At 46.1% G+C, this 23654-nt stretch overlaps 1 protein-coding gene across 7 annotated transcripts in view; it reads left to right on the top strand.

The window, feature by feature from the left end:
* Positions 1 to 4659: 4659 nt before the first annotated feature.
* LOC132826791 (GTPase KRas) overlaps positions 4660 to 23654 on the top strand; it is a 59888-nt gene continuing 40893 nt past the window's right edge. For 2 of the 7 annotated variants that reach the window (XM_060843013.1, XM_060843009.1), the window contains exon 1: positions 4895 to 5163. The gene's annotated coding sequence lies outside the window, so the exon portion shown is untranslated. The other 5 variants (XM_060843010.1, XM_060843008.1, XM_060843007.1 and 2 more) reach the window with 5 other exon arrangements.

Below are 23654 nucleotides of genomic sequence, written 5' to 3'. Positions count from 1 at the left end.
TTCATTGCTTTTTTTTTTGCTCTCGTCTTGCCTCTGATAATTTTGACAGTGATTTCAAATGTGCCCTGCTGTTACCAAGTCTCAAGCCAACGGTGACAGTTCTTCTTTATTTGCTCCATCCTTGTCTGAACCCTGAAGGAACTCTCGAGGGCTCTATTGGTCAGGTCCCAAGCATATGACGGCTGAAGCCAAAGATGTGTTGTCTGTTGCCACAGAGGCAGGAAGGGGTTAAAGGGCACAGGGAGGGAATAGAGGTTCTTTCTACCCCTTCGCCTCTCTACACCCACCCCACCTCTTCTCCAGCCCTTCCCATGGAGGGGCGGGGGGGGGGGGGGTGAGGAGGGTGTGGAGATGGTTACGTAAAACAGGAGAAGGTAGAGGAAGAGAGACGGTAAATAGAAGGGGCAATGGAATAGGAGAAGAAAGGGTAGAGAGAGTCATAGAGTTAGAGAAGTACAGCACGGAAACAGGCCCTTCGGTCCAACTCATCCATGCCTACCAGATATCCCAACCTAATCTACTCCTATTTGCCAGCACCCAGCCCATATCCCTCCAAACCCTTCCTATTCATATATCCATCCAGATGCCTTTTAAATGTTACAATTGTACCAGCCTCCACCACTTCCTCCGACAGCTCATTCCATACACGTACCACCCTCTGCGTGAAAAAGTTGTCCCTTAGATCCCTTTTCTATCTTTCCCCTCTCACCCTAAACCTATGCCCTCTAGTTCTGGACTCCACAACCCCAGGGAAAATCCTTTGCCTATTTACCCTATCCATGCCCCTCATGATTTTATAAACCTCTATAAGGTCACCCCTCAGCCTCCGACGATCCAGGGAAAACAGCCCCAGTCTGTTCAGCCTCTCCCTATAGTTCAGATCCTCCAACCCTGGCAACATCCTTGTAAAGCAGGTCAGGCAGCATCCGAGGAGCAGGAAAATAGACGTTTCAGGCAAAAGCCCTTCATCAGGAATGAGGCTGGGAGCCTCGCCCCCCCAGTCATTTAACACTTCACCTGTGACTATCGATGATACAAATATCTCAGCAAGAGGCCCAGCAATCACTTCTCTAGCTTCCCACAGAGTTCTGATCAGGAGGGGACAACGAAACAGCAGAGAAGGAGGTAGAGAGGAGGCATTGGAATAGGAGAGGGGGGGTAGAGAAAGAGAGGGCAGTGGAATAAGAGAGGAAGAGGTAGAGAGAGAGGAGCTGGTGGAACAGGAGAGGAGGGGGCATTAAGTCTCAGGTTCCCCTATCCCTCTGTGCAGTCCAGGCTCTCTGACAGGATCCAGAAAACTGTTTCTTAAGAAAACCTCGTCCAGGAAACATCAGCTACCTGCTGACGTCATCGGAACAGTCATGCGGACTTAATTTGTTATTTTTTAACAATGTGACATTTCAAAGGGAGTGGGAGGACTGAAGGTTTGATAAGGGACGGTTAAACCCAGCAGATATAAAAGGCACAGGTTCATGACCCCACACTATCTCTTCCCCCCCCCCCCACCTCACCACAGGCAGGGGGGAGTTGAGCTGCCCCCAAACCCAGCTCACCCCCACACATATTCCCTACTCCAGCCCCTGCCAACGGGCCCCTCAACATTCCTCGCCCCAAACACACAACACACCCCTCTCTCCTAGGCTGTTCCTACTCCCAGCCCCAACCACCCGACATCCAGGACCCCAACCCCCACAGCCCTACTCTGAGGTCACCCCCTCCCCACTCATCTCCTTCCCAGCACCCAGCCTTCCCAAATCTCCTTCCCCACCATCCCCACCCCCCCCCAACAATAACCACAACCTTCATCCATTCCCCCCACCCTTCATCGCTCTCCCCCTCATCCTCAGACCCCCATCCCTCTCTCTCACATCCTCACCCCGGCCTGTTTCCCTCTCCCACATCCCCACCCCCATCAGTTTCTCCTACAACCTCATCCCTCTTCCCCATATCCGCAAACGCCATCCCTCGCCCCCCCACCCACATCCTCTAAAACCTCTCCCCCACATTCCAGCCGCACCCTCTCCCCACATCCCCACCTCTCTCCCCCACATTCCAGCCGCACCCTCTCCCCACATCCCCACCTCTCTCCCCCACATTCCAGCCGCACCCTCTCCCCACATCCCCACCTCTCCCCCCCACATTCCAGCCGCACTCTCTCCCCTCATCCCCACCTCTCCCCCCCACATTCCAGCCGCACTTTCTCCCCTCATCCCCACCTCTCCCCCCCACATCTCCACCTCTCCCCCCCACCTCTCCCCCCCACATCTCCACCTCTCCCCCCCACATCTCCCCCAATTCCAGCCGCGCACTCTCCGCACACCCCCACCTCTCTCCCCCACATCCCAGCCACACCCTCACCCCCCACATCCCAGCCACACTCTCTCCCCACATCTCTCCCCCACATCCCCACCTCTCTCCCCCACACCCCCACCTCTCTCCCCCACACCCCCACCTCTCTCCCCCACATTCCAGCCCCACCCTCTCCTCACATCCCCAACTCTCTCCCCCACATTCCAGCCGCACCCTCTCCCCACACCCCCACCACTCTCCCCAACACCCCCACCACTCTCCCCCACATTCCACCCCCATCTCTCTCCCCCACACCCCCACCTCTCTCCCCCACATTCCAGCCGCACCCTCTCCCCACTCCCCCACCACTCTCCCCAACACCCCCACCGCTCTCCCCCACATTCCAGCCCCACTTCTCTCCCCAACACCCCCACCTCTCTCCCCCATATTCCAGCCACACCCTCTCCTCACATCCCCACCTCTCTCCCCCACATCCCACCCCCACCTCTCTCCCCCACCCCCACCCCTCTCCCCCCCACATCCCACCCCCACCTCTCTCCCCCACCCCCACCCCTCTCCCCCCCACATCCCACCCCCACCCCTCTCCCCCCCACATCCCACCCCCACCTCTCTCCCCCACCCCCACCCCTCTCCCCCCCACATCCCACCCCCACCTCTCTCCCCCACCCCCACCCCTCTCCCCCCCACATCCCACCCCCACCTCTCTCCCCCACCCCCACCCCTCTCCCCCACACATCCCACCCCCACCTCTCTCCCCCACCCCCACCCCTCTCCCCCACACCCACCCCTCTCCCCCACACATCCCACCCCCACCCCTCTCCCCCACACCCCCACCCCTCTCCCCCACACCTCTCCCCCACACCTCTCCCCCACACCCCCACCCTTCTCCCCCACACCCCACACCCCAGCCGCACCCTCTCCCCACACCCCCACCTCTCTCCGCCACACCCCCACCTCCCACCCCTTCCCCCGCATCCCAACCGCCACCCCTCTCCCCCACATCTCTCTCTTCCCACAACCCAACCCCTCACCCCAACACAACCCTCCCCAATATCTGCACCCCCATCCCTCTCCCCCACATTCCTACACCCAACTCTCTCTCCCAACCCTCCATCCCACATCCCCACCCTCTTCCCCGCACCTCAATCCCTCATACCTGCACCTCAATCCCTCATACCCCCACACTCCTGCCCACCCCTTTCCCCCAGACCCGTCTCTCCCCCACACAGTCTCCTCCCCACACCCTACTCCCCGCACCCCGTCCCCCCCACAGCCCCTCTCGCCCCACCCCTCCCCTTTTCCCCCTCCCCTTTTCACCCACCCCCACATCCTTCTCCCCAGATGCACACCCCCACAACCACATTCCCTTTTCCCCCATATCCCCCACAACTCCAACCTGTCCTCCAGAATATCCACAACCCCCTCCCCAGATCCTAATTACCCACATTCTTAGCTCTCCTCCCCAAAATTCCTCATCCACCACTCCCCCCACCACCTCTCCCTTCTCCCCCACCCAGTCCTTGCTGACATCTACATTCCCATCCCCACCCTGGCATCCACCAACCACTGCCACATTCCCTTCACTGCACCCATTCCCAACTCCACTGCTCCCTCCACCACCCATTCCCCCCACTCCCTCTCTCCACTACCCCAACCACCATGTCACCCTCTCCTCCATGCCACCCTCTCCTCCATGCCACCCTCTCCTCCATGCCACCCTCCCCTCCATGCCACCCTCCCATCGCCCACTCACCTGTCTCACTTTGCCTTCCCACTACCACCCCAAATCCTGTCCTATGTCATCCTCACCCTCGTACCCCCTTCTCCCCCACCCCACCCCACCCCAATGTCCCCATCGCCCTCCCACAACAGCCCCCAGATCCCTCTGTCTCCTCACTCAAATTTGATGTGGCACTGCTGCAGGTGGGAATGACGCACCCTGGAACAGCAGAAAGAGAGAGGGAGGGAGGGGAGGATGAGAAATTTAGAGAGGGAGGGATTTTATATATGAGAGAGAGAGACAGATGGGAGGGATTGAAAATTAGGGAGGGAAGGATACATAATATACTGTATATAAGAGAGAGATTGAGAAACAGAGGGGAGAGAGAGAAATTTAGAGAGGAAGGGATAAAAAGGAGAGGGACAGGGAGAGAGGGGAGTGATTTATATATAATATGTGTATATATATAGAGAGAGAGAGAAGGGATAGTAATTTAGAGAGTGAGGGATAAAAGAGAGAGTAAGAGAGGGGGGAGGGATAGAAATTTAGAGAGGGAGGAATAAAAGAAAGGGAGAGTAAGAGAGAGGGGGGAGGGATAAAGTGAGAGAGAGAGAGGAAGGAGGAGGAGGCATAGGGATAGAGAGAAAGAAAGAGGGAGAGGGAGGTTTTATTGCAGGGTGAGGTTGGACTCCAGCCGCTCCTCCTTTCTTTAAAGCGGCCAACCCGAGCCAGGGGCGAGGGCAAGAGTTTGCTTTCCTCGCGGGTGAGAGCTTTCGTTTTTAAAAGACATTTAACCTTTTTAAAGAACGATTTAAGATAATCCGCAACTGTGCTGCGTGTGTGTGTGAGAGTGAAACAGTAAGTTGTTGTGTATCTGTGTGACATTCTCAGGGCGCTGTGCTACATTGTATCCCGCTCGGAGAGGCTGGCTATCTCTCCGGCCTCCCGCACAAGGGGCGTTCACACACACACAGAGTGCTATTCCACCCAGCCCCAGAACAGAGCCACCCTCTTCCCTCAGTCATCGATCCCAGCCGAGCCTGCAAACCGGGAGATTTGAGTGGGACCTACTGGCTGTTTGACCGTCTGTGTTGCCTCCCTTGTCTCTGTCTGTGCCACACGCCGAGGAGGAGGTAAGGAGGAGCCGTGAGGTGACCATTTAAACCCCCCCCTCGCTTCTGTGTGGGTGCTCGGGGCCCTGCAATGCAGATAGACAGACACAGGCAGGAGTGGCTGGCTGCCTCTGGGTCGGAGGAGCCCGATTCTTGTCTTTTTGGGCGCTACTCTAGAGCAAACTGAAAAACCCGGCGTAGAATTAGCCCAGCTATTTTCATTTTCATTTCACGAAGGGACATTGGGGGCGGACTTTGCCCGTCTGCTTGTGAGAGCTAATTTGAGCACGTTATCATCTGGAGTGAAACCTTTTTGAGTGTTTTTTTTTAACAAAAAACTGCTTAAAACGGAAACGAAACCTAAATCTGGCAATGGTCGAATTATACTCCAGAATAGTGCTCCTTTTGGGGAGGTGGCGGGGGATTTTTTAGGTGCTCTTGCTGATTTGTATCAGCCCATGTATTTTTTGTCATTTGAAGTTTATAAATGACCACAGTGCGAGTTTTTTTCCCCCCCAATAGCTTTAAAGGCCATTGGGCCACCCACGTGCTTACAGGTCACAATTTGTAATTTTTTTCCCCTCAAAGTTTATTTTTGAAATTTGGAGGGCACACAATTTCTCAGTCCTCTGAGGCTGCAATCAGCCACGTATTAGGGGACCGCATTCACTCAGCGCTAGCTATCTCTGAAGGGCAGAAGTGGAGTGTCATCTTCTCTGACCCCCGTACTACTTGTTCAATGCCTTGGCTTGTGGTGGTAAGGTTTCAACTGGATCTGGCTTGTTGAGATGAAATCATATATATTATATGTTGTCAGCCACTGGAAATTATGATGCTAGCTGTAATTTGTCTAGATACGGTGCAAAGATTCAATAGTTTTAAACTGGTATGATTAGTTTCACTATAATTTTGAACTGAATTGGTTTCTATCAGTAAAACATTACAAGGAATTATCATTCCATAATGTAGGCAAAAGTGAGGACTGCAGATGCTGGAAACCAGAGTTTAGATCAGAGTGGTGCTGGAAAAGCACAGCAGGTCTGATGAAGGGCTTTTGCCCGAAACATTGATTTTCCTGCTCCTCGGATGCTGCCTGACCTGCTGTGCTTTTCTAGCACCACTCTGATCTAAACCCACATTCCATAATGTGTCTAATTAGGCTGTGATTTTTCTTTTGCTTCCGTCTACAGCCAAATCATCTTTCAAACACCAGTATGGTAAGGATGGGTAACAGTCCATTATGGAAAAGAGGCATAAGGTGCCGAAAGTGAGTTTTGAACATTGGAGAAGGATAATGTCATGTTAGGAGCAGGCTGAGGAGGACAATTTACTTGGGTTGGCCATAGCCTCCAGGCTAATAGGTTGAAAGCTGGAAAATGGGGTGAATGTTGTCAGATCGTTGACTGGCTGGGATGAATGATTGCTTTCTGTGCTGTAAATGTCCATAAAATCCCAAGTCATGATCCCACCCTCGGGCAACTGTCTGTGTGGAGTTTGCACATTCTTCCCGTGTTTGTGTGGGTTTCCTTCCCCAATCCAAAGATGTGCAGATTAGGTGAATTGGCCATGCTAAATTGCATGTGGTGTTCAGGGGTGTGGAGGTTGGATGCATTAGTCAGGAGTAAATGAAGAGTAATAGGGTAGCGAAGTAGGTCTGGGTGGATTACTCTTCGGAGGGTTGGTGTGGATGTATTGGACTGAAGGGTCTGTTTCCACGCTGTTGGGATTCTATGACTCTCGTCCAGCAGGTTTGTTTAAAATCAGAAGCTTTCAGAGAGCTGCACGAGGACTGGTGTTGTGTGACTTCTAACTTTGTCCACCAGCATCTCCACGTCACGGTTACCATTGACAGCCTAAATGTCTTGAGGAAGATGAGGAATGCGCAGAGAAGGTTCATAAAGCCTGTATAGAAATGGTGAGCATTGAACGAAATGGGTTTGGTTGAGTTATATTTGCCAATCGCTGTTGAGGAATATGATGTAATCGCAATAAAGGAGACATGGCTGATAAATCATTAGGAGTGGGTACAAGAAATCGGAGTGGAGTGGAGTGGATTATGTGACCCAGGGACTCTTCGTTGTTCTGTATGTGAGAGTATAAAAGGTTCAGAAAAGATGGGAGTGACAGGACTAATTAGGATGATATTGTAGGGTTGGATCAAGGAGCATGTCCTTAAGAGAACAAGGACAGAGTCCAATTAGAGTTAAGAAGCAAACTGGAGAGTACTGCATAGCTTTGGTTGAAATGATCACTGGCTCATGCATCACTGGAACTAAAACTAGTTTAATTTTACCTTGGGGCAAAGGTCAGAGTGAGTATGATGGCTGTCTTCATGGGTGAATGAGCCACTCTGGCCAGGCTTGAACTATGCTATGTTGTCATGTCATGTACGAGGAACTTCAAATGATTATTCTGAAACAAGAAGTCACTTTTTTTTTGAGCAAAGGCGAAACTAGACATTGCCAGAGAAGCTCAGCAGTTCTGGCAGCACCTGTGGAGAGAAAGCAGTTAACATTTTGAGTCTAGAGATCCTCCTTCAGAACTTTATTGAGGTTTTTGAATGCCAGCTCTTTGTCTTGCCTGTGTAGATGTTGGCACAGTTGGCATTGAGAAAGGAGCTCGTTCCTAAGGAACTTTAGTTCCCCTTGTTTCCAAATGCAATTGGTAGTGATTTGCAATCTTGATGTTAATAGTTTTGATGTGGTATGCTAGACTTAGGATCACTTGGTATGCTAGACTTGAAGATCACTTAGGAGTTTAGTGTGCTGGTGAGGAGTGCTGGAGGTATAGGTATATAAGTACATCGAGCTCAAAGTGGCAGGGTTCCTAGTCTACCTTAAAAGCATTAGTCTCTCATTGGGATTTGATTGGAGAACCTCACCCATCATGGTCACCTATTATAGATACCAACTTTGTTTAATTTGCCTACTGCAGTATTGGCTTGGGTTTGTGTTAGATGGGGAGCTGATGGCCAGTGGTATTGTTGCTGGACTGTTAATCCAGAGACCTAGGTAATGTTCAATGGACTCAAATCCTGCCATGGCCGATGGTGGAACTTGAATTCAATTTTTTTAAAAATCTGGAATTAAGAATCTAAAGGTGACCTCAAAACCACTGTGAATTATTGGAAAACCCATCTGGTTCACTGATGTCCATTAAGGAAGGAAACTGCCATCCTTACTTGGATTGGCCTCCATGTGACTCCAAGTCTATAACAATATGGTTGACTCTTAACTGCCCTCTGGGCAATGAGGGATGGACAATAAATGCTGGCCTAATCAGAGATGCTCCCATCCCGTGAACTAATAAAAATAAAAGCAGTGATTGCCTAGAGTAAGATGATAGTCAACTCGTGAATCTTTGTGTAACCAGTGATTGATGTGTGACATTTTAAAGCGACCTCCCTGCCAGGAAATCCTTTCTCATTGTGTGTCACCCTTGTGCCAAGAGTTCAGATGTGTATCTTCAATTCACCTTCATGTGTTTAACACCAACATACGTGTAGGAGGATGGTTGGAAATGAGGCTGTACCATCCGGCCTCTCCTGCCAGAACCGATCCAGTGATCCTGTTTCAGAGGGGCAGTAGGTCAGTCCTTTGGATCCTGCTTGATAATTATCCTCCAATCAACAACATTCTCAGAAACAGGTTATCTGACCATTATTACACTGCTTCTTATGGGAGCTTTCTGTGCACAATCTGCTGTTGCTAAGCAACCTGGGTGATTCAATTTAGGCTGTCAGTAATGACAACTCTCATTGAAGATGCGATATAAATGCAACAAAGGCTCTGAGGCACTTCAATGGTGTGTTCTGTTACTGAAAGATCCTGTGGTGCGACAGGCACTATATAAGTGCCAGTGTGTACTTTCTCCCTAATACTATGGCACTGATTGATTTTAGGATTTCTTTGCCCATGAAGGCAGCAAATGGACCAACCCAAACCTTGAGGTCTAACCAATTTTAAGCAGGACAGGCCAACACCAAGATAACAGAAGCAGAGACCAGATTTTGAGGCGAAGATGTGAGGAGTTGAGTGGTGGTGATATAGCTGCCGAGGATGAGTGACTGTTTGCTGCCAAGTGTTTGGTGGCAGTGGAACAAGATGCAGAATGGGACTAGATTGCATGTCCTCTTCCAGGAAGAATCTGTTATTGAAGAGTGTGGAGGTACAGGGATATAATCTTCATGGTTTGTAGTTCATATTGTGATCTGAATCATGTTTGTAATGAGTTATGGGGAATATTACTGGGAATATAAATAGCCCTTGTGTTCTTACAATTACAGGACTTAAAGTAATCAAAAGTAATTTTTTTGTGGATGGTGCAATCGGTTTTTAATTTTAATTTGCATATGAAAGATTTTGAATAGTCTGTTTAGTATGCAATTATGTTATTAAGACACTCAACAGAACTTATTAGTTTTTTTGTAAAAATGAGTCTCAAATTCTTAATGGTTCAGATAACACATACTGAGTTAATCAGCATGTGAAACAGTGCTTCATAGTGGTATATAGGTACACTAACGTGTGCAACAATTTAAGGTGGCGGCTCACTAACATTTGCTCAAAGGCAATTAGGGAACGGAATGAAATACTAGCGCTCACACACACACACACCATTTTATTCAAATGACCACCTGTGTAGATAGTCGCTGTGTATATGCTATGATGGAATCTCATACTCAATTGTGTCAACTCGGTCATCGACAATTCCCCCCCCCCCCAAACGTACTATCGCAATAGTTTATTTTTGTGTCAAAATGAACTGAGGGATATGAGGGGGAGGATGGGATTAGGGAATTTAGCTCCGTCATCCGTCTTGATCATATTGAATGCTCAAGGAACCGAATGGCCAACTTCACTGAGTGAGCAAGTAATTAGCAGACGGTATATAATGTGGAGAAATGTTCACGTGCACCAAACGTTAAACTAACTTGGTGACAGATTAAAATCCCTTGTCCCTGTCCAGTCCACTCTTCCAGACCCAGTGAGGTTTTCTCCTTGAGAGGGGGTAGGTTTCTGACTGGATATCGTTGCATTGCAACACGAAGGTACTGAGTGCAACAGAGTTTTCTACATCCCAACATATCACCGACTTTGCATCTGTATTGTGTGAATTATATTTAAAACATTGACAGATGGAATACAATGTGGCATGTAATTCACATTTGCAGGAAGAATAGAAAAAGTGGAATATTTCTGTGATGAAAAATTATAACAAATTATTGTCCAGGGGTTTGGCTCAGAAATGTATAGTGGACGAGTAAATGTGATTCAGAATTAGTGGGTCTGCTTGGTGCTGTGATGTCTAATTTATGAATATTGAATAATATACTCACTCCAGCAAGTGGAGAGTATGCTGTTAGATCCCTGACTACTGCTGCAGCTGATGGAAGGAGGGTCAGCATGTTTGCTGCAGAATTTCCAGGCTCCGATCTGCTGTAGTAGCTTTCATTTCTTTTAAAAACAAACGTGTAACTAATGCTGTATTTTTAAAAATATATTGAGATGGAAGCTGTTCCTTGATATGAATAAGTGAGTTTATATGGTCATTCTGAACATGTAGGAAAGAATCTAGTGCTTGAAATCAGCTGAGGCAGTAATTGCATTGGAATTCACACACGACTGTTATGTGGCTTTCGGAGCTGTTCTGTGAAGGATCAGTTTGTTTGTTTGGTTTTTTTGAGAGCTTCATGTCACATTTGATCCCGAGAGGAACTACTATCACTAACACCAGCCCTTTCACCATGTATCAGGTTGTTTGCCTGTCTCTCTCGGCATGGACGGGTTGGACCGAAGGGTCTGTTTCCATGCTGTACATCTCTATGACTCTATTTGCTAACTCTATAGACTTGACCATCCAAACATTCTGTACACTCTGGGATTTTGGTCGTATAAAGCATTGTTATCTATATCCTAACTCTCAACATATTTTGTTGTGCTTGCTAACTAACATATGGCTTCTACGTGTTTTTCTTGATTTTGAAAATTTTCATCCTGGTTTTCAGCTCCCTCCATGGCCTCACTCATTATCCTCAACTCTCTGATCCACTTTAGCCCCATAGACCTCAAAAAAACTATACTCCTCTAATGTGGCCTCTTTAGCCTCAATTATCACACTTCCATTGGTGTTTGTACCCTCCCTTATCCAGGTCCCAAGCTCTGGAATTCCCTCTCAGCCTTGCTTTCCTCCTTTCTAAATTACTCCCTAAACATTTGACCAAGCTTTTGGTCATCTGACCTAATGCTGCTTCAAGTGGTTCAGTGTCATGTGTTTGTGTGAAGCACCCTGGGATGTTTTGTAATTTTAAAGGTACTATATAATGGGACGTGCTGGTATTGGGGTAGGATGGACAAAGTTTAAAATTCACACATCACCAGGTTATAGTCCAACAGGCTTATTTGAAAGAACAAGCTTTCAGAGGACTGCTCCTTTGTTAGGTAGCTTGGACCATAACCTGGTGTTGTGAATTTTAACTTGGTACTCTATGAAAGTACAAGTTGCTGTCCCTATCATACTATGCAGTGACTGCAGAGAGAGTGAGAGAGAATACCTCATCTAAGTTATGGGGGATGATAGTATAGTGTTAATTCAGAATCCCAGGGTTAATGGTCTTGGGACATTAGTTCAAATTACAATTGTGTCAACTGGTGAAGTTTAAAATTCAATAAGTTACAAATTACTTGTCCTGACAAAGGGTTTCGACCTGAAATATTGACTTTCCTACTCCTTAGATGTTGTCTGACCTGGTGTGCTCTTCCAGCTTCATACCTGTTGACTCTGACTTCCTGTGGTTCTTACTGTCTCCTAATCTGGAATCGAAGTCTCTTTATAATGGTGACCATGAAACTATCATTGATTGCCTGGCCGGGTCGGTTTCTATGACAGCATCCGAGGAGCAGGAGAATCAACGTTTCGGCCATCAATTCCTAATGAAGGGTACGTGTCCAAAACGTCGATTCTCCTGCTCCTCAAATGCTGCCTGACCTGCTGTGCTTTTCTAGCACCACAATTTTCAATTCTCACCTCCAGCAACTGCAGTCCTCACTTTCACCATCTGGTTCACTAATATTCCAAAGTCGATAAGGAAACCGATCATCCTTACCCAGTCTGGTCTACACATGACTCCAGCTCCGTAGCAGTCTTGTTGAATCTAAATTTTTCTCTTAAGTGGCCTAGCAAGTAACTCAGTTAAAAGGAAATTAGAGATGGGCAACAAACTCTGACCTTGCCAGTCCAACTAATGAATGTGAGGGCAAAAACAGAAATTGGTGAAACTCCAAGTCTGGCAGTATCTGTGGTGAGAGAAAGCAGACTCGATGTTTGGGTCCAGTGAACACCCAGAGAGACTCTGCTTTCTCTCCACAGATACCACCAGACTTGTTGAGTTTCTTCAGCAATTTTGGCTTTTGTTTCAGGTCTCCAACATCCGCTTTTTAAAACTATATTTGTCATATTGTGAAGAGTATATAGTTGGTTTTGCTCTAACGCGTGTTTCTTCAACACAAATTGGCTTTAATGCGACCAAAGTATTTAGACAGTTATTTGTAAAACTTGAACTTTCTTTACCAGTATTGGCCCGGAACGCAATTCCAGCTCCATTAGTTTAAATGGTGTGGTTATTGTGCGATTTTCTAATAGCATTAAATCACACGAGAATGGAACTTTTGCATTATATCAGAACTGACTGTGATGTTGAAAACTCTGAATACAGCCCATTAAAATGAACAGAAATCATCCACGTATGCCACAGAAACAGGCCATTTGGTCTATCTGGCCTGTACCTGCATTCAGATGTCTCGTGATTCATCTTCCAACTTCCCCAAAGCAAACCTGTTCCTGTAAATAATGATTATGTGCATTTAGTATAAATGTATGATTGTCATATATCAATATGGCTTAGTGGCAGGCCATTCAGCTGATTGCTGAACAAGGAACAGGCATGGTCTCAATCTAGTCAGGCCCTTTGCCCTGCAGTGTCCCAATTAGCTCTGGAAATTGATTTTCCCCAGCTGCCCTTTCAACTTACTTGCGAGGTCATCGATTGGGTCTGTTTCCATGTCCCTCGTATATAGTGATGTCCAGATCATTACTACTTGTTGTGCATTTAAAAATAATCTTCTCATCAGCCCTGATCTCTTGTCCAAAATCAAGATGTGAGGCCTAGCCTTTGCAGTAGTGGGAAATTTGTTTGTTTACATTCTAAACCTGTCAAAATCTAGTGCAACTCTATTATATCTTGTGTCCATCTACTTTGTTCCAAGGAGAACATCCTTATCTCTCCAGATTAACTTGGTAACTAAATTCCTTCAACCTTGGATTCACCCCAGGCATTCTCAAGGGCAGTGTTTCTTGAACATTTTGGATTCTATCTTCAACTCCTCTAGGATTGTCTCTCTCACCTTAATCATCACTGCTACTTCTTCTCTGTCTTGTTTAAAGGCATATTCCCTACTTCTTACTGCTCTTTCTTGGAAAAAAATTGACATTATTTTGACAACATAACATTGAGAATGTGAACATTGTTAAAGGAATCACAGAAGGTATTGCTGGCAATGATAGTGGTTAGGAGAAAGTGAGGACTGCAGATGCTGGAGATCAGAGTTGAGAGTATGGTGCTGGAAAAGTACAGTAGGTCAGGCAGCACCTGAGAAGCAGGAGAGTTGACATTTTGGGCAGAAGCCCTTCATCAGGAATGATAGTGGATAGACGTGATGAAATTTGCATGTGTCTCCAGTTGTGATTGTAGCTGGATGATTTGAATGGGAGTTTTAGGGTGAATTACACAACCTGACTTGATTCTTTCTTCAGAAGACTCATGGCATAACTTTTTTGAAAACTCCATTCTCATCTGTGCTCTCAAATTAAATTAGATTAGATTAGATTACTTACAGTGTGGAAACAGGCCCTTGGGCCCAACAAGTCCACACCGACCCGCCGAAGCGAAACCCACCCATACCCCTACATTTACCCCTTACCTAACACTACGGGCAATTTAGCATGGCCAATTCACCTGACCCGCACATCTTTGGACTGTGGGAGGAAACCGGAGCACCCGGAGGAAACCCACGCAGACACGGGGAGAATGTGCAAACTCCACACAGTCAGTCGCCTGAGTCGGGAACTGAACCCGGGTCTCAGGCGCTGTGAGGCAGCAGTGCTAGCCACTGTGCCGCCCACAAAATTTAATTAGATTACTTAGTGTGGAAACAGGCCCTTCGGCGGGTTGGTGTGGACTGGTTGGGCCGAAGTGCAACCCACCCATACCCTACATTTACCCCTTCACCTAACACTACGGGCAATTTAGCATGGCCAATTCACCTGACCTGCACATCTTTGGACTGTGGGAGGAAACCGGATCACCCGGAGGAAACCCACGCAGATACGGGGAGAATGTGTAAACTCCACACAGACAGTCACCTGAGGTGGGATTTGAACCCAGGTCTCTGGTGCTGTGAGGCAGCAGTGCTAACCACTGTGCCACTGTGCCGCCCATTAATGGGTCGGTTCGATCTGCAATTTTCAAGCCTTAACTATCCACGTACACCCTCTGTCACTCTGACACCAGGCCACCTCCTGTCTGCCTTGTTTCACTGCTGCTGGATAGCTGCTGTTTGTCAAACTACATTACTGCCAGTTCTTGATCTCCCCTCACTCTGTTTTACACAATTTTTATTTTGGTGGGTAATGTCCAAAAATGTTCTTTTGAATCATTTTGGTGGGGCTATTTTATATAATACAAAGGTTTGCTAAAACCGTGGTAGCCATCTTGGTTCCTCACCTGTCCATTTGGCCCTCTCCTGTTACAAAGAATTAAGCTCTGAATCATTGCACTTTCACCAGTTCTCTTTGAGTAAAGCTGATTTGTAATTTTATTGAAAACTTGGACGATGATTCTCCTCCAGTTTGATTGTTCAACACCATCTCTGCAAAAACAGATGCATCCTTTTATCAAACTGTTGTTTGCATGATAAGTCTTCTATTTTAACTTTCTTATGCAAATGCCTCGGAATAACTTTGATAACCCACTATGTTGTGGCCTTTCCAGACTGGAGGAGGTGCCTTTTTAGCTTTTGGATACCCTCTGTCTTCATTAAATACAATTTGAGGCTGTACATGGTATGTGTGAGTAGTCATCAGACAGTTAGAGGTCGCCATGTAATTGGGGTTTTATTTGTGGTTTACTGGCATTTCCCCATAACCACTCACTACGTCGCCAATCATGCCTCAATGCCTTTGTTGCTGAAATACTTTTACCTCAACTTGACTATTGTAACAACTGCTCACTGACTGCCCATCTCCTCCCATCCCTTCCCTCCACCTCTGCACCCCCCTCCTACCAAGTTAAACTTATCCAAAACCCTGTCCATACCCTAACATCACCCCATCTGTTTGCCCATGTTCACTGACGCATGGGCCACTGATGCATCAAATTTAAAATGTGTTCAAATCCTCTGTAGTTTGCTAACTCTAACACTTTAACGTGCAATGGATTAGCATTTCCCTAACTTGGCTGCTTTGCATCACCTATTTTATCTGTCCCTCCTCTGATGAACGGTAATAGACATGGAATGTCGATCCCCTTTCTTCCTTAAACAATTATTAGATATTATTTTTCTCCATCTCTGTCTGACAGTGCTTTTCATTTACCTTTTTGCCTAAGATGTTAACACCTGTAATACTATCTCTGTCTCCACCTCCATGTCAGTGTTTATCTGGTTATGTTGTTGGAAAGTGCCTCTGAATAGTTTACTTCATTTTGGTCCCTGATCAGGCTTTTCTCATTGGTGTACAAGATGTTGAGAGGCATGGAGTGGATAGCCAGCGACTTTTTCCCAGGGTGGGAATATCCATCATGAGGGGCCATAATTTTAAGGTAATTGGAGGAAAGTTGAGGGGAGATGTCAGAGGTAGGTTCTTTACTCAGAGTGTTGGGTGTGTGGAATGCATTGCCAACGGTGGTAGCAGAGTCAGAGACATTAGGGACATTTAAGCGACTGAAGGGTATGTAGGTTAGTCTGATCTTAGAGTAGGATAAGAGGCCAGCACAACATCGAGGGCTAAAGGGCCAGTACTGTGCCGTACTTTTCTATGTTCTAAATTCATTTTACTAAATCCAATGTTTTATTAAGTACTCTTGTCTGTCAGGCAGCCCAGGAATTTTGGTGTTTTATTTATCAATTTTGTGCCAGGGATGTACTATTCACTAGTGAAGTTAGTTTCTTACAGAATAGAAAGAGGCCCTTTCGCCCATCTTGTCCTTACCAGTCATCAAGTAATCTTCTGTTCTAATTGCATTTGGCCTATTGCCTTGTGTGGTGTCTGTGTGTAAAAGGTTATTGTTGTGGCATTTCAAGTGTCCTTGCTCTCCTTCCAATAGGCTATTGGTTTGTACAAATGCCTCAAACTCATGCAGTTGTACGGCACAGAAACAAGTTGGACCCCTTCAGTCCAACTTATCTGATCAGATATCTTGAACTAATCTAGTCCCTTTACCAGCATTTGGCCCATATCCCTCTAAACCTTTTCTGGTCATGTACTTGTCCAGATGCCTTTTAAATGTTGCAATTGTACCAGCCTCCACCACTTCCTCTGGCAGCTCATTTCATGCACGTACCACCCTCTGTGTGGAAAAGATTGACCCTCTGGTCTCTAATTTTTCCCTTTTCATCTTAAACCTATATCCTCTATTTTTGGACTCCCCTACCCTAGGGAAAAAATCTTGTCTATTCACCCTATCCATACCCCTTGTGATTTCATAAACTTCCTCTGCTCCAGTGGAAAAAAAAATCCCCAGTCTATTCAGCCTCTCCTCACAGATGGAATTTAACATCTTCACAGGGACCACAATTTACATTTCTACGAAGCCCTGTAGTCCTTAGAGCCCCGCTTTAATCTTCATGTGACCCAGTGTCACATAGCAACAAGAGAGTCTGAGGTCTAGGGTGTGTTTTTTGTCATTACTTGCAAACACGGCTTCAAAACAAAACTGTTCAAATGATTGGTCTTTTAACTTGGTGCTTTCAAAAGCAAGTCTTTAATTTTGCTTGCAATAGGATATATTTTAACAGCATGTGTAGTGCCACGGTTCGTTTTTATGCCTGATGAGTCTCTGAACTAATAGCAGCCTATTTCTGTATTTGGCTCGGGAAGGTTGGTGCCTTCCATTTTAAAAATGTGGGAGGAGGGAGGAAAGTGATCAAATTTGACCATTTCCATTAAAGCTTTGAGAGAAACTGGACTCAAACCACAGTGAGTTTGAGGGAGTGATGCTGTTGGAGTGGGGTCTCCCAGGCATCCTTGATGACTTTGAATGGCACATTCATGAGGCAAGTGCAGCAAAAGGTGCTTCAGCCTTGCATACTGTAGCTTTTACAGTCAACCCGTGAACCACACGAGTGATCATTACTGCAGGCCTTACCCTGTGGCAAGTGCTTTCGGTTAATATAAAGAGTGCCAACTATTTTTACTTGGTTTCTGACGTGAGGCATGTCTGACTGGAACGTATAGAAAGGTTGCATTTGCAGCACAGTCCATTCTGCCCAGTGGGTCTCTCCCAGCATTTATGTTCCATATGATCATCCTCCTTTAATAAACCTTATCAGTATATCCTTCTATTCCTTTCTCCTTCATGTGTTTACCTAGCTTTCCCTTCCCCAGCATTTACAATATCCACCTCAGTCCAAAGAAGTGTATTTTGTTTGTTTGTGGGATGCGGGTGGTGTTGGCAAGGCCTGTGTTCATTAATCTTGAGAAGGTGGCAGTGGTGAGCCACCGTTGGAATCTGTATCCTGCAGCTACACTCAGGGCGCTCTCTAGGAGCAAGTTCCTAGATTTAGAAACAGCGACAGTGATATAGTTTAGCAATCGTGATGCTGTGCAGGCATTGATGGTGTTTCCATGAGTCTGCTGCCCTTGCCCCCTCAAGGGGGAGATAGTGGGATTTGAAGAAGCTTTGGTGAGTTTCTGTAGTGGAAGTTTTTACTTGGACGTAGTAGTGTTTAACTTGTAATCTCTACTTTTGGGGTGTCCTGCAATTGGAAACTCTCTCTCCAGTTTCATGGCAAACTGACTGCAATGCACATACTGCCAGGGAGCTCCCAAGGTCTCTGATCAATACAATGTTGCCAATTACCTCAATGAATGATGGAACAGGCTCAAGAGGATGAATGGCTTAGTCCTGTTCCTATAATTGCAGGCTGATGTTAAGCCCATTATTTGCCCCATTCATCGCCTCTCCTTTATTTTGCTCAAATCCTTTCAGGTCTGGTTTGTTCATAGCAACTGAATTAGACAGGCAGGAGACTGGAAGAATACAGGAAGCCAGGCAGCATCAGGAGGTGGAGAAGTCAACATTTCAGGTACAACCCTTCTTCGGTTATACCCGAAACGTTGACTTCTCCTGATGATGCCTGGTTTGCTGTTTTCTTCCAGCCCTCCTGCCTGTCTACTTTGGATTCCAGCATCTGCAGGTTTTTGTCTGTAATCATAGCAGCTAAATGGTTGCTTTAACCTTATTGCAGCCTTGTAAGGAAACACCTTGGCTTGTGGTGCATGTTTGCTTTCTGTTAGATGTTTACAATTCATCTCACACCCATGTTCCTTCTCTGTAGCTCTAAATCTTTCCTACTTTTTCATTAATTACATGTCCAGTTCATTTTTTTTTTTGAACAGTTGATTCTTGTTCGACCACTTTCAGCAAATTGTTTTTATTTGGAAATTCCTTTTCCCCCATTCCAACTTGTTTTGTTTTGCTGGTTGTCTTGTGTCTACCATCCCTGGTTACTGACACTCCTGCCAGAGGAAACGTTCTCCCTTTTTATTTTTAACAATACCCTTCATAACAAAGACCATCGCTCTGGCGTGTCCCTTTTTACCGCAGTGAGAAATCTCTAATTCCAAATAACTCCAGTCCTTATCTCTTATCTGTTATGCCTTAGCTTGTTTCTATTTTGGTTTATCAACCGCACCCTTACTGAGAATGAGCCCAGGCTTCTCAGTTTGATTAACTGTTGTATTGAGATGTGATCCAGCCTCCTGTGACTGTGTTTGTGTAGAAAGGCAAAATGACCACGACTGAAATCGATTGTAATGGGCTGGAGTGAGTTGGAAGAAGGAGGTTTGGAAATGGGGGCAAGTGGGGAAGGGGTAAGCGCAGCAAAAATCTGCTCACAAAGTGACACACTAGTTAGCACTGCTGCCTCGCAGTGCCAGGGACCCAGTTTGATTCCAATCTCCGGCGATTGTCTATGTCAGTTTATGTTCTCCCTGAGTCTGCGTGGGTTTCCTCCAGGTGCTCTGGTTTCCTCCAACAGTGCAACACTGTGCCCTGTATTGGATGGATCGGCCCTGCTAAGTTGCCCTGTAGTATGCAAGGATGTGCAGGCTACATATATTAGCCTTGGGAAATGTGAGGTTACAGGGATAGCGTGGAGGGCTGGGTCTGGGTGGGATAATCTTTTTGGATGGACTGCGCAGATCCGATGGGCTGAATAGCCTCTTCTGTACTGCAGGAATTCTATGAAATATTCAGACTGCTTGAAGAATTTTGCACATTTTAATGCAAAGATTTGGTGTACATGATCTGACCTGTTTTGGTGTACAGATGGAATCCAGTTGAATGGGAATTCTTGACATAGGTGGAGAGATGGAAGAAGTCATTGTTCAGAAAGGTGGGGCTTGGAAGTGCATTTTGTATGAGGCTCGGGAGGGCAGGGGTTCGCAGAGAGTCTTCAATAGATTCCATGTGCTTAGTGACACTTTCACTTGGATTGCCTTTGAATATCCAAGGCAACAATCAGACTAGTACACCCTCAAAGATATGGGATTGATTTAGGATTCACAATAGATTAGGAATCACAACACATTGGCTTGTGTGAGTTATTGGTGAGATCAGTGTTTATTGCTCATTCCTAATTTCCCTTACTCAGGTGGAAGCAGGTTTTCTTTCCTATAGCCCCTGCAGTGTCTGTGGTATAGGTACGCCCGCCATGTTTATAATGGTGTGGTACACTTGGTTAGTTTCATCAACTACATCACTGTGAGCCTGGAGTCATGTCCAAGCTTCATACTTGCAGGGTATCACAAGTGGTGTGCTGCAGGGGTTGGTGCTGGAGCCTCTGTTCATTACAGTTTATAGAAACGGTTTGGATGAAGGGACTGGAGTTATGGTGGCTAATTTTACTGATAACACGTAGATAGGAAAGTGAGTTGTGAAGAGGACATACAGCAGTTGGGTGAAGATCTGGTAAATGGACCACGTTGTGGGAAAGTGTTCACTTTCGCTGAAAGAATAAGGTCAAACATTATTTAAATGGTGAGAGGTTGCAGAGCTCTGAGTTACAGAAAGATCTGAGAGTCCTAGTGCGTGAATAACAGGAGGTTAGTATGCAGGTTCAGCAGGTAATCAGGAAATCTCCAGAATGTTGTTTATTGCAAGGGGCGTTCAGTGCAAGAGTTAGAGGTTATGTTTTAGTTGTACAGGGGCATTGGTGAGACTACATTTGAAAGACCATATACTGTACTGTACTAGGCACTACTTACTGAAGGATGTTGATGTCTCAGAAACAATTCAGAGAAAGTTAAATGGACTAATGTCTGGGTTGTTTTATGAAGAAAGGCTAGGCCTGTATCCTCTGGAGTTTAGAAAAGTCAGACTTGAGTAAATTGAAACAAAAGATCTGGAGGAGACTTGACCAGGTGGATGTCGAAAAGAAGTTCTAGATTCTTTCACAAGAGGAAACTAGGGTCGTAGTTTAAAAATAAGGATTACCCGTTTAAGGCAGTTGAGGAAATATGTTTTCTGAGGGTTGTGAATCTCTAGAATTCTCTTCCTCAAAAGGTGGAATATGCAGAATCTTAAAATATTTTTTAAAGCAGAGGTCGATAGAATTTTGATTAGAGGTACAGGGACATTAAAAACTAACAGCAGGAGGAGGCAATTCAGTCCCCTGAGTCAGCTCTGCTATTTAATACAATCATAGTTGATCTCCCCTCAGCCTCAACTTCACTTTCTGGCCTGCTCTCCTTAACACTTCAATCCATTTCTAATTAAAAATATATCTCCTTAAATTTACTCTGCCCTAGCATCCATTGCGCTCTGGAGAGTGAATTTCACAGATTCATGACCCTTTGAGAGAAGTAATTTCTCTTCATATCTGTGTTGAATCTGCCACCCCTTATCCTAAAACTATGACTCCTTATTTGAGATTTCCCCACAGGAGGAAGCATCCTTTCTGTGTCTACTTAAGTCAATCCCCTTTTAGCATCTTATAAACCTCAATTAAGGTCTCCTTTTATTTTTCTAAATTCCAGAGAGCAGAGGCCTAAACTGCTCAATCTCTCTTCATAAGACAAACCCCTCACCTCTGGAATCAATCCAGAGAACTTTCTCTGAATTGCCTCCAATGCAACTGCATCCCTCCTCAAGTAAGGTGATCAGAGTTGTACACAGTACTTCAGGTGTAGTCCCACTACTAACAACAGATGTTGCTGGAAAAACGCAGCAGGTTTGGCAGCATCTGTGAAGAGAAATCAAAGTTAACATGTTGGGTCTGGTGACCCTTTCTCTGAACTGATGGTACCTAGGAAAATGTCAGTTTATATTGCAGAAGATGGGGTCGGTGGGAGGGGGAAACAAGTAAGTGATAGGTAGTGATAGAGCCCAAAGAAAGAGAACAGATGGACAAATTAAGGAGTCAGTAACAATCTGGCTGGGAGGGTGAATAGCTGTTAATGGAGACTGTGTGTTAGTGGCTAACAATAGCTAGTGTGTAATGGCAGACTGTGATAACAAAGCTTGGTATGTATGGTAGGATGCTAGGACATAGAGTTCAGGCCCTGAAATTATTGAACTCTATGTTGAGCCCAGAGGGCTGCAGGGTCCCCAAATGGAAAATAAAGTGTTCTTCCAGCTTGAGCTGAGCTTCACTGGAACACTGCAGCAAACCTGAGACAGAGATGTTGGTCAGGGAACAGGGTTAGAGTCATAGAGATGTACAGCATGGAAACAGACCCTTCGGTCCAACCTGTCCATGCCAACCAGATATCCCAACCCAATCTAGTCCCACAACTGAAAGCTCAGTCTTTTTGTAGGCAGAACATACAGGTGTTGCAAAGCTGTCACGCAGTCTATACTTGGTTACCCCGTTTTAGGGGAGACCACGTAGCAGTGAATGCAGTAGATTAGATTGTGAGCAGGTAAAGTGCTGCTCCACCTGGAAGGGATGTTTAGGCCCTTAGGTACTGAGGACGGAGGAGGTAGTGGGCAGGTGTTATACTTTCAGTGATTCCAGGGGAATGTGCTGTGGGAGGGATGTTGAGAGTGAAGGAAGAATGGACCAGGGTGACCCAGCGGGAACAATCCCTGTGGAAGGCAGACAAGGGAGTGGATGGGAGTAGGTGTCTGGTGGCGGCATCTCACTGGAAATGACAGCTGATGATCTTCTGGATTTGGATACTGGTGGGATGGTTGGTAAGGACAAGGGGAACCCTATCACTATTGTAGGATGGAAGAAAGGAGGTGAGGGCGGAGGTGGGGGAGCTGGTTGGACCTGAGGGCCCTGTCAACAACAGTGCTGGGGAATCCTCAATTGAGGAAGAAGACTTTTCAGAGGCTCCCTTGTCGAAGTTGGCCTCATTGAAACAAATGCCGCCGAGATGTAGGAGCTGGGAGAATGGAATGGAATCTTTACGGGTACAAGGATATATAGTCCAGATAGTGGATTTTAGTTGTCAGTCTATCCCCAGTAATGGAAACAGATGTTGAGGAAGGGAGGAGTCCGAGATAGACCGGGTGAAAGTGAGGGCGAGGTGGAAATTGGAAGCAAAATTGATTAACTTTTCCAATTCACCTGTTTTCCCCAGCTGAAGCAGAAATCATGTTTTTTTTTGCATTGCTAACATGGCAGACTGTATCACATGGCGTTCAGGAGCAGCACTATAAAAAGAAGATTAATGAGATTTTCCAGCGCTAAACCCCAACATTTTTCAATACTTTTTACATATAAGATTAGGCTATTGTAAGGTCCAAACAAACTAAAGAGACAATATTTTCCCCTCCTTTTTATTGTTTTTTTTTGACCAAATGTGTGTTTGAAAGCAGAGACAGGATTGTAGAGGAGCCTTCTGAACTTCTCAAAGGGCTGCACCTAAATGTGGGATTTGTGGGTGTCCTGCCTATGATTCACCGTGTAGTGTTTAGTTTCATCATTATTAAATGTTTGGTTCACTAAAATCTGGAATAAAATGCAGGTGCCTTTGGCTTCATGGTGTGCTTTGAACTTGTGATGACTTCACATTGGTCCAGGCTTCTGAATTATGACTGTACCATTCTTATTGCACACGCTCCTACATATGATCAGGGCTTTTGACTTTGTGTGCCCTAGCATTGCTGTTAAATAGTGATTGTATTCAGATTGTGATATCGGGGTTGGGTCTCTTCCAAGCCTAGTAATGTGAGGGAGTGAAGTGAGGTCAGATGCTTCAGTGATTTTATAGTACATCTGTGTGTT

This window comes from Hemiscyllium ocellatum, chromosome 23 (assembly GCF_020745735.1).
Source record: "Hemiscyllium ocellatum isolate sHemOce1 chromosome 23, sHemOce1.pat.X.cur, whole genome shotgun sequence".
Classification (NCBI taxonomy): Eukaryota; Metazoa; Chordata; class Chondrichthyes; order Orectolobiformes; family Hemiscylliidae; genus Hemiscyllium; species Hemiscyllium ocellatum.
This window is presented reverse-complemented; position numbering and strand designations above follow the sequence as displayed.